This window comes from Pristiophorus japonicus, unplaced genomic scaffold, assembly GCF_044704955.1.
Source record: "Pristiophorus japonicus isolate sPriJap1 unplaced genomic scaffold, sPriJap1.hap1 HAP1_SCAFFOLD_968, whole genome shotgun sequence".
Classification (NCBI taxonomy): domain Eukaryota; kingdom Metazoa; phylum Chordata; class Chondrichthyes; family Pristiophoridae; genus Pristiophorus; species Pristiophorus japonicus.
Window position 1 is genome coordinate 71635 of NW_027254897.1, and position 14110 is coordinate 85744.

Sequence of the window (14110 nt, forward strand, 5' to 3'; positions counted from 1 at the left end):
CGACCCATCGACCATCGACCCATCGACCATCGACCCATCGACCAACCCTCGACCCTCGACCCATCGACCCATCGACCATCGACCCATCGACCATCGACCATCGACCATCGACCCATCGACCATCGACCATCGACCATCGACCCATCGACCATCGACCATCGACCATCGACCCATCGACCATCGACCCATCGACCCTCGACCCATCGACCATCGACCATCGACCCATCGACCCATCGACCATCGACCATCGACCCATCGACCATCGACCATCGACCCATCGACCCTCGACCCATCGACCATCGACCCATCGACCATCGACCCATCGACCATCGACCCATCGACCATCGACCCATCGACCCATCGACCATCGACCCATCGACCCAGCGACCCATCGACCCATCGACCATCGACCCTCGACCCATCGACCCATCGACCATCGACCCTCGACCCATCGACCCATCGACCATCGACCCTCGACCCATCGACCCATCGACCATCGACCCATCGACCCATCGACCATCGACCCATCGACCATCGACCCATCGACCATCGACCATCGACCCATCGACCATCGACCATCGACCCATCGACCCATCGACCCTCGACCCATCGACCATCGACCATCGACCATCGACCCATCGACCCATCGACCATCGACCCTCGACCCATCGACCCATCGACCATCGACCCATCGACCCATCGACCATCGACCCATCGCCCATCGACCATCGACCATCGACCCATCGACCATCGACCCATCGGACCATCGACCATCGACCCATCGACCATCGACCATCGACCCATCGACCATCGACCATCGACCCATCGACCATCGACCCATCGACCATCGACCCTCGACCATCGACCCTCGACCCATCGACCCATCGACCATCGACCATCGACCATCGACCCACGACCATCGACCCACGACCATCGACCCTCGACCCATCGACCATCGACCCATCGACCCATCGACCATCGACCCATCGACCATCGACCCATCGACCATCGACCCATCGGACCATCGACCCATCGACCCTCGACCCATCGACCATCGACCCATCGACCCATCGACCATCGACCCATCGACCATCGACCCATCGACCCATCGACCATCGACCCATCGACCATCGACCCATCGACCCATCGACCATCGACCCATCGACCCATCGACCATCGACCATCGACCCATCGACCATCGACCCATCGACCCATCGACCATCGACCATCGACCCATCGACCATCGACCCATCGACCATCGACCCATCGACCATCGACCATCGACCCATCGACCCCTCGACCATCGACCCATCGACCCATCGACCATCGACCCATCGACCATCGACCCATCGACAAATCGACCATCGACCTTCGACCCATCGACCATCGACCCATCGACCCTCGACCCTCGACCCATCGACCATCGACCATCGACCCATCGACCATCGACCCATCGACCATCGACCCATCGACCATCGACCCCCATCGACCATCGACCATCGACCCATCGACCATCGGACCATCGACCCTCGACCCTCGACCCATCGACCATCGACCCATCGACCATCGACCATCGACCCATCGACCATCGACCATCGGACCATCGACCATCGACCCATCGACCCTCGACCCTCGACCCATCGACCATCGACCATCGACCCATCGACCATCGACCCATCGACCATCGACCCATCGACCATCGACCATCGACCCATCGACCATCGACCCTCGACCCTCGACCCATCGACCCATCGACCGTCGACCATCGACCATCGACCATCGACCCATCGACCATCGACCATCGACCATCGACCCATCGACCATCGACCCATCGACCATCGACCATCGACCATCGACCATCGACCCATCGACCATCGACCATCGACCCATCGACCCATCGACCATCGACCCATCGACCCATCGACCATCGACCCATCGACCATCGACCATCGACCATCGACCCATCGACCATCGACCCATCGACCATCGACCATCGACCCATCGACCATCGACCATCGACCATCGACCATCGACCATCGACCCATCGACCATCGACCCATCGACCATCGACCCATCGACCCATCGACCCATCGACCATCGGACCATCGACCCATCGGACCATCGGACCATCGACCCATCGACCATCGACCATCGACCCTCGACCCTCGACCCTCGACCCATCGACCCTCGACCCCTCGACCCCTCGACCATCGACCCATCGACCATCGACCATCGACCCTCGACCATCGACCATCGACCCATCGACCATCGACCCATCGACCATCGACCATCGACCCATCGACCATCGACCCATCGACCATCGACCATCGACCATCGACCCATCGACCATCGACCCATCGACCATCGACCATCGACCCATCGACCATCGACCCATCGACCATCGACCCATCGACCCATCGACCATCGGACCATCGACCCATCGGACCATCGACCCATCGACCATCGACCCATCGACCATCGACCCATCGACCCATCGACCATCGACCATCGACCCTCGACCCTCGACCCATCGACCCTCGACCCATCGACCATCGACCCATCGACCCATCGACCCTCGACCATCGACCCTCGACCATCGACCATCGACCCATCGACCCATCGACCATCGACCATCGACCCATCGACCATCGACCCATCGACCATCGACCCATCGACCCATCGACCCAGCGACCCATCGACCATCGACCCATCGACCATCGACCATCGACCCATCGACCATCGACCCATCGACCATCGACCATCGACCCATCGACCATCGACCCATCGACCATCGACCCATCGACCATCGACCCATCGACCATCGACCCATCGACCCATCGACCATCGACCCATCGACCATCGACCATCGACCCATCGACCATCGACCCATCGACCATCGACCATCGACCCATCGACCATCGACCCATCGACCATCGACCATCGACCCATCGACCATCGACCCATCGACCCATCGACCCATCGACCATCGAACCATCGAACCATCGACCCCCATCGACCCATCGACCATCGACCCATCGACCATCGACCCATCGACCATCGACCCATCGACCCATCGACCCATCGACCATCGACCCCATCGACCATCGACCCATCGACCATCGACCCTCGACCCATCGACCCATCGACCATCGACCCATCGACCATCGACCCATCGACCATCGACCCATCGACCCATCGACCATCGACCCATCGACCATCGACCCATCGACCCATCGACCATCGACCCATCGACCATCGACCCATCGACCATCGACCATCGACCCATCGACCCATCGACCATCGACCCATCGACCATCGACCCATCGACCATCGACCATCGACCCATCGACCCATCGACCATCGACCCATCGACCATCGACCCATCGACCATCGACCCATCGACCATCGACCCTCGACCCATCGACCCATCGACCCATCGACCATCGACCCATCGACCCATCGACCATCGACCCATCGACCATCGACCATCGACCATCGACCCATCGACCATCGACCCATCGACCATCGACCCATCGACCCATCGACCATCGACCCATCGACCCATCGACCATCGACCCATCGACCATCGACCCATCGACCATCGACCCATCGACCCATCGACCATCGACCATCGACCATCGACCCATCGACCATCGACCCATCGACCCATCGACCATCGACCATCGACCCATCGACCATCGACCCATCGACCATCGACCCATCGACCATCGACCATCGACCCATCGACCATCGACCATCGACCCATCGACCATCGACCCATCGACCCATCGACCATCGACCCATCGACCATCGACCATCGACCCATCGACCCATCGACCATCGACCATCGACCCATCGACCCATCGACCCTCGACCCATCGACCCATCGACCCATCGACCATCGACCATCGACCCATCGACCATCGACCATCGACCCATCGACCATCGACCATCGACCCATCGACCATCGACCATCGACCATCGACCCATCGACCATCGACCATCGACCCATCGACCCATCGACCATCGACCATCGACCCATCGACCATCGACCCATCGACCCATCTACCATCGACCCATCGACCATCGACCCATCGACCCATCGACCCATCGACCATCGACCCATCGACCCATCGACCATCGACCCATCGACCCATCGACCATCGACCATCGACCCATCGACCATCGACCATCGACCCATCGACCATCGACCCATCGACCATCGACCATCGACCATCGACCCATCGACCATCGACCATCGACCCATCGACCATCGACCATCGACCCATCGACCATCGACCTATCGACCTATCGACCATCGACCATCGACCATCGACCCATCGACCATCGACCCATCGACCATCGACCATCGACCATCGACCATCGACCCATCGACCATCGACCCATCGACCATCGACCCATCGACCCATCGACCATCGACCATCGACCCATCGACCATCGACCCATCGACCATCGACCCATCGACCATCGACCATCGACCATCGACCCATCGACCATCGACCCATCGACCATCGACCATCGACCTATCGACCATCGACCATCGACCATCGACCCATCGACCATCGACCCATCGACCATCGACCCATCGACCATCGACCCATCGACCATCGACCCATCGACCATCGACCCATCGACCATCGACCCATCGACCATCGACCATCGACCCATCGACCATCGACCATCGACCATCGACCCATCGACCATCGACCCATCGACCAGCGACCCATCGACCATCGACCCATCGACCATCGACCATCGACCCATCGACCCATCGACCATCGACCCATCGACCCATCGACCATCGACCCATCGACCATCGACCCATCGACCCATCGACCATCGACCCATCGACCCAGCGACCCATCGACCATCGACCCATCGACCCATCGACCATCGACCATCGACCCATCGACCCATCGACCATCGACCCATCGACCATCGACCATCGACCCATCGACCATCGACCCATCGACCATCGACCCATCGACCCATCGACCCATCGACCATCGACCCATCGACCATCGACCCAGCGACCCATCGACCATCGACCCATCGACCCATCGACCCATCGACCCATCGACCCATCGACCATCGACCCATCGACCATCGACCCTCGACCCATCGACCCATCGACCATCGACCCATCGACCATCGACCCATCGACCCTCGACCCTCGACCCATCGACCATCGACCCATCGACCCATCGACCATCGACCCATCGACCCTCGACCCTCGACCCATCGACCATCGACCCTCGACCATCGACCCATCGACCCTCGACCCATCGACCATCGACCCATCGACCATCGACCCATCGACCATCGACCCATCGACCATCGACCCATCGACCCATCGACCATCGACCATCGACCCATCGACCATCGACCCATCGACCCATCGACCCATCGACCATCGACCATCGACCATCGACCCATCGACCATCGACCATCGACCCATCGACCATCGACCCTTCGACCCATCGACCATCGACCCATCGACCCATCGACCATCGACCCATCGACCATCGACCCATCGACCCATCGACCCAGCGACCCATCGACCATCGACCCATCGACCCATCGACCATCGACCATCGACCCATCGACCATCGACCATCGACCCATCGACCATCGACCATCGACCCATCGACCATCGACCCATCGACCATCGACCCATCGACCCATCGACCCATCGACCATCGACCATCGACCATCACCCATCGACCATCGACCATCGACCCATCGACCCAGCGACCCAGCGACCCATCGACCATCGACCATCGACCCATCGACCATCGACCATCGACCCATCGACCATCGACCCATCGACCCATCGACCCAGCGACCCATCGACCATCGACCATCGACCCATCGACCATCGACCATCGACCCATCGACCATCGACCCATCGACCATCGACCATCGACCCATCGACCATCGACCCATCGACCATCGACCCATCGACCCATCGACCATCGACCATCGACCCATCGACCATCGACCCATCGACCATCGACCCAGCGACCCATCGACCATCGACCCATCGACCCATCGACCATCGACCATCGACCCATCGACCATCGACCCATCGACCATCGACCCATCGACCCATCGACCCTCGACCCATCGACCCATCGACCATCGACCCATCGACCATCGACCCATCGACCCTCGACCCTCGACCCATCGACCATCGACCCATCGACCCATCGACCATCGACCCTCGACCCTCGACCCATCGACCCTCGACCATCGACCCATCGACCATCGACCCTCGACCCTCGACCCATCGACCATCGACCCATCGACCATCGACCCATCGACCAACCCTCGACCCTCGACCCATCGACCCATCGACCATCGACCCATCGACCATCGACCATCGACCATCGACCCATCGACCATCGACCATCGACCATCGACCCATCGACCATCGACCATCGACCATCGACCCATCGACCATCGACCCATCGACCCTCGACCCATCGACCATCGACCATCGACCCATCGACCCATCGACCATCGACCATCGACCCATCGACCATCGACCATCGACCCATCGACCCTCGACCCATCGACCATCGACCCATCGACCATCGACCCATCGACCATCGACCCATCGACCATCGACCCATCGACCCATCGACCATCGACCCATCGACCCAGCGACCCATCGACCCATCGACCATCGACCCTCGACCCATCGACCCATCGACCATCGACCCTCGACCCATCGACCCATCGACCATCGACCCTCGACCCATCGACCCATCGACCATCGACCCATCGACCCATCGACCATCGACCCATCGACCATCGACCCATCGACCATCGACCATCGACCCATCGACCATCGACCATCGACCCATCGACCCATCGACCCTCGACCCATCGACCATCGACCATCGACCATCGACCCATCGACCCATCGACCATCGACCCTCGACCCATCGACCCATCGACCATCGACCCATCGACCCATCGACCATCGACCCATCGCCCATCGACCATCGACCATCGACCCATCGACCATCGACCCATCGACCCATCGACCATCGACCATCGACCCATCGACCATCGACCATCGACCCATCGACCATCGACCCATCGACCATCGACCCTCGACCATCGACCCTCGACCCATCGACCCATCGACCATCGACCATCGACCATCGACCCACGACCATCGACCCACGACCATCGACCCTCGACCCATCGACCATCGACCCATCGACCCATCGACCATCGACCCATCGACCATCGACCCATCGACCATCGACCCATCGGACCATCGACCCATCGACCCTCGACCCATCGACCATCGACCCATCGACCCATCGACCATCGACCCATCGACCCATCGACAAATCGACCATCGACCTTCGACCCATCGACCATCGACCCATCGACCCTCGACCCTCGACCCATCGACCATCGACCATCGACCCATCGACCATCGACCCATCGACCATCGACCCATCGACCCATCGACCATCGACCCCCATCGACCATCGACCATCGACCCATCGACCATCGGACCATCGACCCTCGACCCTCGACCCATCGACCATCGACCCATCGACCATCGACCATCGACCCATCGACCATCGACCATCGGACCATCGACCATCGACCCATCGACCCTCGACCCTCGACCCATCGACCATCGACCATCGACCCATCGACCATCGACCCATCGACCATCGACCCATCGACCATCGACCATCGACCCATCGACCATCGACCCTCGACCCTCGACCCATCGACCCATCGACCGTCGACCGTCGACCATCGACCATCGACCATCGACCCATCGACCATCGACCATCGACCATCGACCCATCGACCATCGACCCATCGACCATCGACCATCGACCATCGACCATCGACCCATCGACCATCGACCATCGACCATCGACCCATCGACCATCGACCCATCGACCATCGACCCATCGACCCATCGACCATCGACCCATCGACCATCGACCATCGACCATCGACCCATCGACCATCGACCCATCGACCATCGACCATCGACCCATCGACCATCGACCATCGACCCATCGACCATCGACCATCGACCCATCGACCATCGACCCATCGACCCATCGACCATCGACCCATCGACCCATCGACCATCGGACCATCGACCCATCGGACCATCGACCCATCGACCATCGACCCATCGGACCATCGACCCATCGACCATCGACCATCGACCATCGACCCTCGACCCTCGACCCATCGACCCTCGACCCCTCGACCCCTCGACCATCGACCCATCGACCATCGACCATCGACCCTCGACCATCGACCATCGACCCATCGACCATCGACCATCGACCCATCGACCATCGACCATCGACCCATCGACCATCGACCATCGACCCATCGACCATCGACCCATCGACCCATCGACCATCGACCCATCGACCCATCGACCATCGGACCATCGACCCATCGGACCATCGACCCATCGACCATCGACCCATCGGACCATCGACCCATCGACCATCGACCATCGACCATCGACCCTCGACCCTCGACCCATCGACCCTCGACCCCTCGACCCCTCGACCATCGACCCATCGACCATCGACCATCGACCCTCGACCATCGACCATCGACCCATCGACCATCGACCCATCGACCATCGACCATCGACCCATCGACCATCGACCCATCGACCATCGACCATCGACCATCGACCCATCGACCATCGACCATCGACCCATCGACCATCGACCATCGACCCATCGACCATCGACCCATCGACCATCGACCCATCGACCCATCGACCATCGACCCATCGGACCATCGACCCATCGACCATCGACCCATCGACCATCGACCCATCGACCCATCGACCATCGACCATCGACCCTCGACCCTCGACCCATCGACCCATCGACCCTCGACCCATCGACCATCGACCCATCGACCCATCGACCCTCGACCATCGACCCTCGACCATCGACCATCGACCCATCGACCCATCGACCATCGACCATCGACCCATCGACCATCGACCCATCGACCATCGACCCATCGACCCATCGACCCAGCGACCCATCGACCCATCGACCATCGACCATCGACCCATCGACCATCGACCCATCGACCATCGACCATCGACCCATCGACCATCGACCCATCGACCCATCGACCATCGACCCATCGACCATCGACCCATCGACCCATCGACCATCGACCCATCGACCATCGACCATCGACCCATCGACCATCGACCCATCGACCATCGACCATCGACCCATCGACCATCGACCCATCGACCATCGACCATCGACCCATCGACCATCGACCCATCGACCCATCGACCCATCGACCATCGAACCATCGACCCCCATCGACCCATCGACCATCGACCCATCGACCATCGACCCATCGACCATCGACCCATCGACCCATCGACCCATCGACCATCGACCCCATCGACCATCGACCCATCGACCATCGACCCTCGACCCATCGACCCATCGACCATCGACCCATCGACCATCGACCCATCGACCATCGACCCATCGACCCATCGACCATCGACCCATCGACCATCGACCCATCGACCATCGACCATCGACCCATCGACCCATCGACCATCGACCCATCGACCATCGACCCATCGACCATCGACCCATCGACCATCGACCCTCGACCCATCGACCCATCGACCCATCGACCATCGACCCATCGACCCATCGACCATCGACCCATCGACCATCGACCATCGACCCATCGACCATCGACCCATCGACCATCGACCCATCGACCCATCGACCATCGACCCATCGACCCATCGACCATCGACCCATCGACCATCGACCCATCGACCATCGACCCATCGACCCATCGACCATCGACCATCGACCATCGACCCATCGACCATCGACCCATCGACCCATCGACCCATCGACCATCGACCCATCGACCATCGACCATCGACCCATCGACCCATCGACCATCGACCCATCGACCCATCGACCATCGACCCATCGACCATCGACCCATCGACCATCGACCCATCGACCATCGACCATCGACCCATCGACCATCGACCCATCGACCATCGACCCATCGACCCATCGACCATCGACCATCGACCCCCCTCGACCCTCGACCCATCGACCCATCGACCATCGACCATCGACCCATCGACCCATCGACCCATCGACCATCGACCATCGACCCATCGACCCTCGACCCATCGACCATCGACCCATCGACCCATCGACCCATCGACCATCGACCATCGACCCATCGACCATCGACCATCGACCCATCGACCATCGACCCATCGACCCATCGACCCATCGACCATCGACCATCGACCATCGACCATCGACCCATCGACCCATCGACCCTCGACCCTCGACCCATCGACCATCGACCCATCGACCCATCGACCCATCGACCATCGACCATCGACCCATCGACCATCGACCCATCGACCCATCGACCATCGACCATCGACCCTCGACCCTCGACCCATCGACCATCGACCATCGACCCATCGACCCATCGACCATCGACCATCGACCCTCGACCCATCGACCCATCGACCATCGACCATCGACCCATCGACCATCGACCATCGACCATCGACCCATCGACCCTCGACCCATCGACCATCGACCCATCGACCCATCGACCATCGACCATCGACCCATCGACCATCGACCATCGACCCATCGACCATCGACCCATCGACCCATCGACCATCGACCATCGACCATCGACCATCGACCCATCGACCCTCGACCCTCGACCATCGACCATCGACCATCGACCCATCGACCATCGACCATCGACCATCGACCCATCGACCATCGACCCATCGACCCATCGACCATCGACCATCGACCCTCGACCCTCGACCCATCGACCATCGACCCATCGACCATCGACCCATCGACCATCGACCCATCGACCATCGACCCATCGACCATCGCCCATCGACCATCGACCCATCGACCATCGACCATCGACCCATCGACCATCGACCATCGACCATCGACCCATCGACCATCGACCATCGACCCATCGACCATCGACCCATCGACCCATCGACCATCGACCATCGACCATCGACCCATCGACCCTCGACCCTCGACCATCGACCATCGACCATCGACCCATCGACCATCGACCATCGACCATCGACCCATCGACCATCGACCCATCGACCATCGACCATCGACCATCGACCCATCGACCATCGACCCATCGACCATCGACCATCGACCCATCGACCATCGACCATCGACCATCGACCCATCGACCATCACCCATCGACCATCGACCCATCGACCCATCGACCATCGACCATCGACCATCGACCCATCGACCCTCGACCCTCGACCATCGACCATCGACCATCGACCCATCGACCATCGACCATCGACCATCGACCCATCGACCATCGACCCATCGACCATCGACCATCGACCCATCGACCATCGACCATCGACCCCCATCGACCCATCGACCATCGACCATCGACCCATCGACCATCGACCCATCGACCCATCGACCATCGACCCATCGACCATCGACCCATCGACCCATCGACCATCGACCCATCGACCCTCGACCATCGACCATCGACCCATCGACCCATCGACCATCGACCATCGACCATCGACCCATCGACCCATCGACCCATCGACCATCGACCATCGACCATCGACCATCGACCATCGACCCATCGACCCATCGACCATCGACCCATCGACCATCGACCATCGACCCATCGACCCATCGACCCTCGACCCATCGACCATCGACCCATCGACCATCGACCATCGACCATCGACCATCGACCCATCGACCATCGACCATCGACCCATCGACCATCGACCATCGACCCCCATCGACCCATCGACCATCGACCATCGACCCATCGACCATCGACCCATCGACCCATCGACCATCGACCCATCGACCATCGACCCATCGACCCATCGACCATCGACCCATCGACCCTCGACCATCGACCATCGACCCATCGACCCATCGACCATCGACCATCGACCATCGACCCATCGACCCATCGACCCATCGACCATCGACCATCGACCCCCATCGACCATCGACCATCGACCCATCGACCCATCGACCATCGACCCATCGACCATCGACCATCGACCCATCGACCCATCGACCCTCGACCCATCGACCATCGACCCATCGACCATCGACCATCGACCATCGACCATCGACCCATCGACCATCGACCCATCGACCCATCGACCATCGACCCATCGACCATCGACCATCGACCCCCATCGACCCATCGACCATCGACCATCGACCCATCGACCATCGACCCATCGACCATCGACCCATCGACCATCGACCATCGACCCATCGACCATCGACCATCGACCCCCATCGACCCATCGACCATCGACCATCGACCCATCGACCATCGACCCATCGACCATCGACCCATCGACCATCGACCCATCGACCCATCGACCCATCGACCATCGACCATCGACCCTCGACCCATCGACCCATCGCCCATCGACCCATCGACCATCGACCATCGACCCATCGACCATCGACCATCGACCATCGACCATCGACCCATCGACCCATCTCGACCCATCGACCATCGACCCATCGACCATCGACCATCGACCCATCGACCATCGACCATCGACCCTCGACCCATCGACCCATCGACCATCGACCCATCGACCATCGGACCATCGACCCATCGACCATCGACCCTCGACCCATCGACCCATCGACCCATCGACCATCGACCATCGACCCATCGACCCATCGACCATCGACCCATCGACCATCGACCCATCGACCATCGACCCATCGACCATCGACCATCGACCCATCGACCCATCGACCATCGACCCATCGACCATCGACCCATCGACCATCGACCCATTGAGCATCGACCCATCGACCCATCGACCATCGACCCATCGACCATCGACCATCGACCCATCGACCATCGACCCATCGACCCATCGACCATCGACCCATCGACCTTCGACCTTCGACCCATCGACCATCGACCCATCGACCATCGACCCATCAACCATCGACCCATCGACCCATCGACCATCGACCCATCGACCATCGACCATCGACCATCGACCCATCGACCCATCGACCCATCGACCATCGACCATCGACCATCGACCCATCGACCCATCGACCATCGACCCACCGACCCAGCGACCATCGACCATCGACCATCGACCCATCGACCATCGACCCATCGACCCACCGACCCACCGACCACCGACCATCGACCCATCGACCATCGCCCATCGACCATCGACCATCGACCCATCGACCCACCGACCCATCGACCATCGACCATCGACCCATCGACCCATCGACCATCGACCCATCGACCATCGACCCATCGACCATCGACGCATCGACCCATCGACCCATCGACCCATCGACCATCGACCCATCGACCATCGACCCATCGACCCATCGACCCATCGACCTTCGACCCTCGACCCATCGACCATCGACCATCGGACCATCGGACCATCGACCCAAAGACCATCGACCCATCGACCATCGACCCATCGACCCATCGACCATCGACCATCGACCCATCGACCATCGACCCATCGACCATCGACCATCGACCCATCGACCATCGACCATCGACCATCGACCCATCGACCATCGACCCATCGACCATCGACCCATCGACCCATCGACCATCGACCCATCGACCATCGACCATCGACCATCACCCATCGACCATCGACCATCACCCATCGACCATCGACCATCGACCCATCGACCCATCGACCATCGACCATCGACCCATCGACCATCGACCCATCGACCATCGACCCATCGACCTTCGACCATCGACCATCGACCCATCGACCATCGACCATCGACCCATCGACCTTCGACCATCGACCATCGACCATCGACCATCGACCATCGACCCATCGACCATCGACCCATCGACCATCGACCCATCGACCCATCGACCATCGACCCATCGACCATCGACCCATCGACCATCGACCCATCGACCATCGACCCATCGACCATCGACCATCGACCC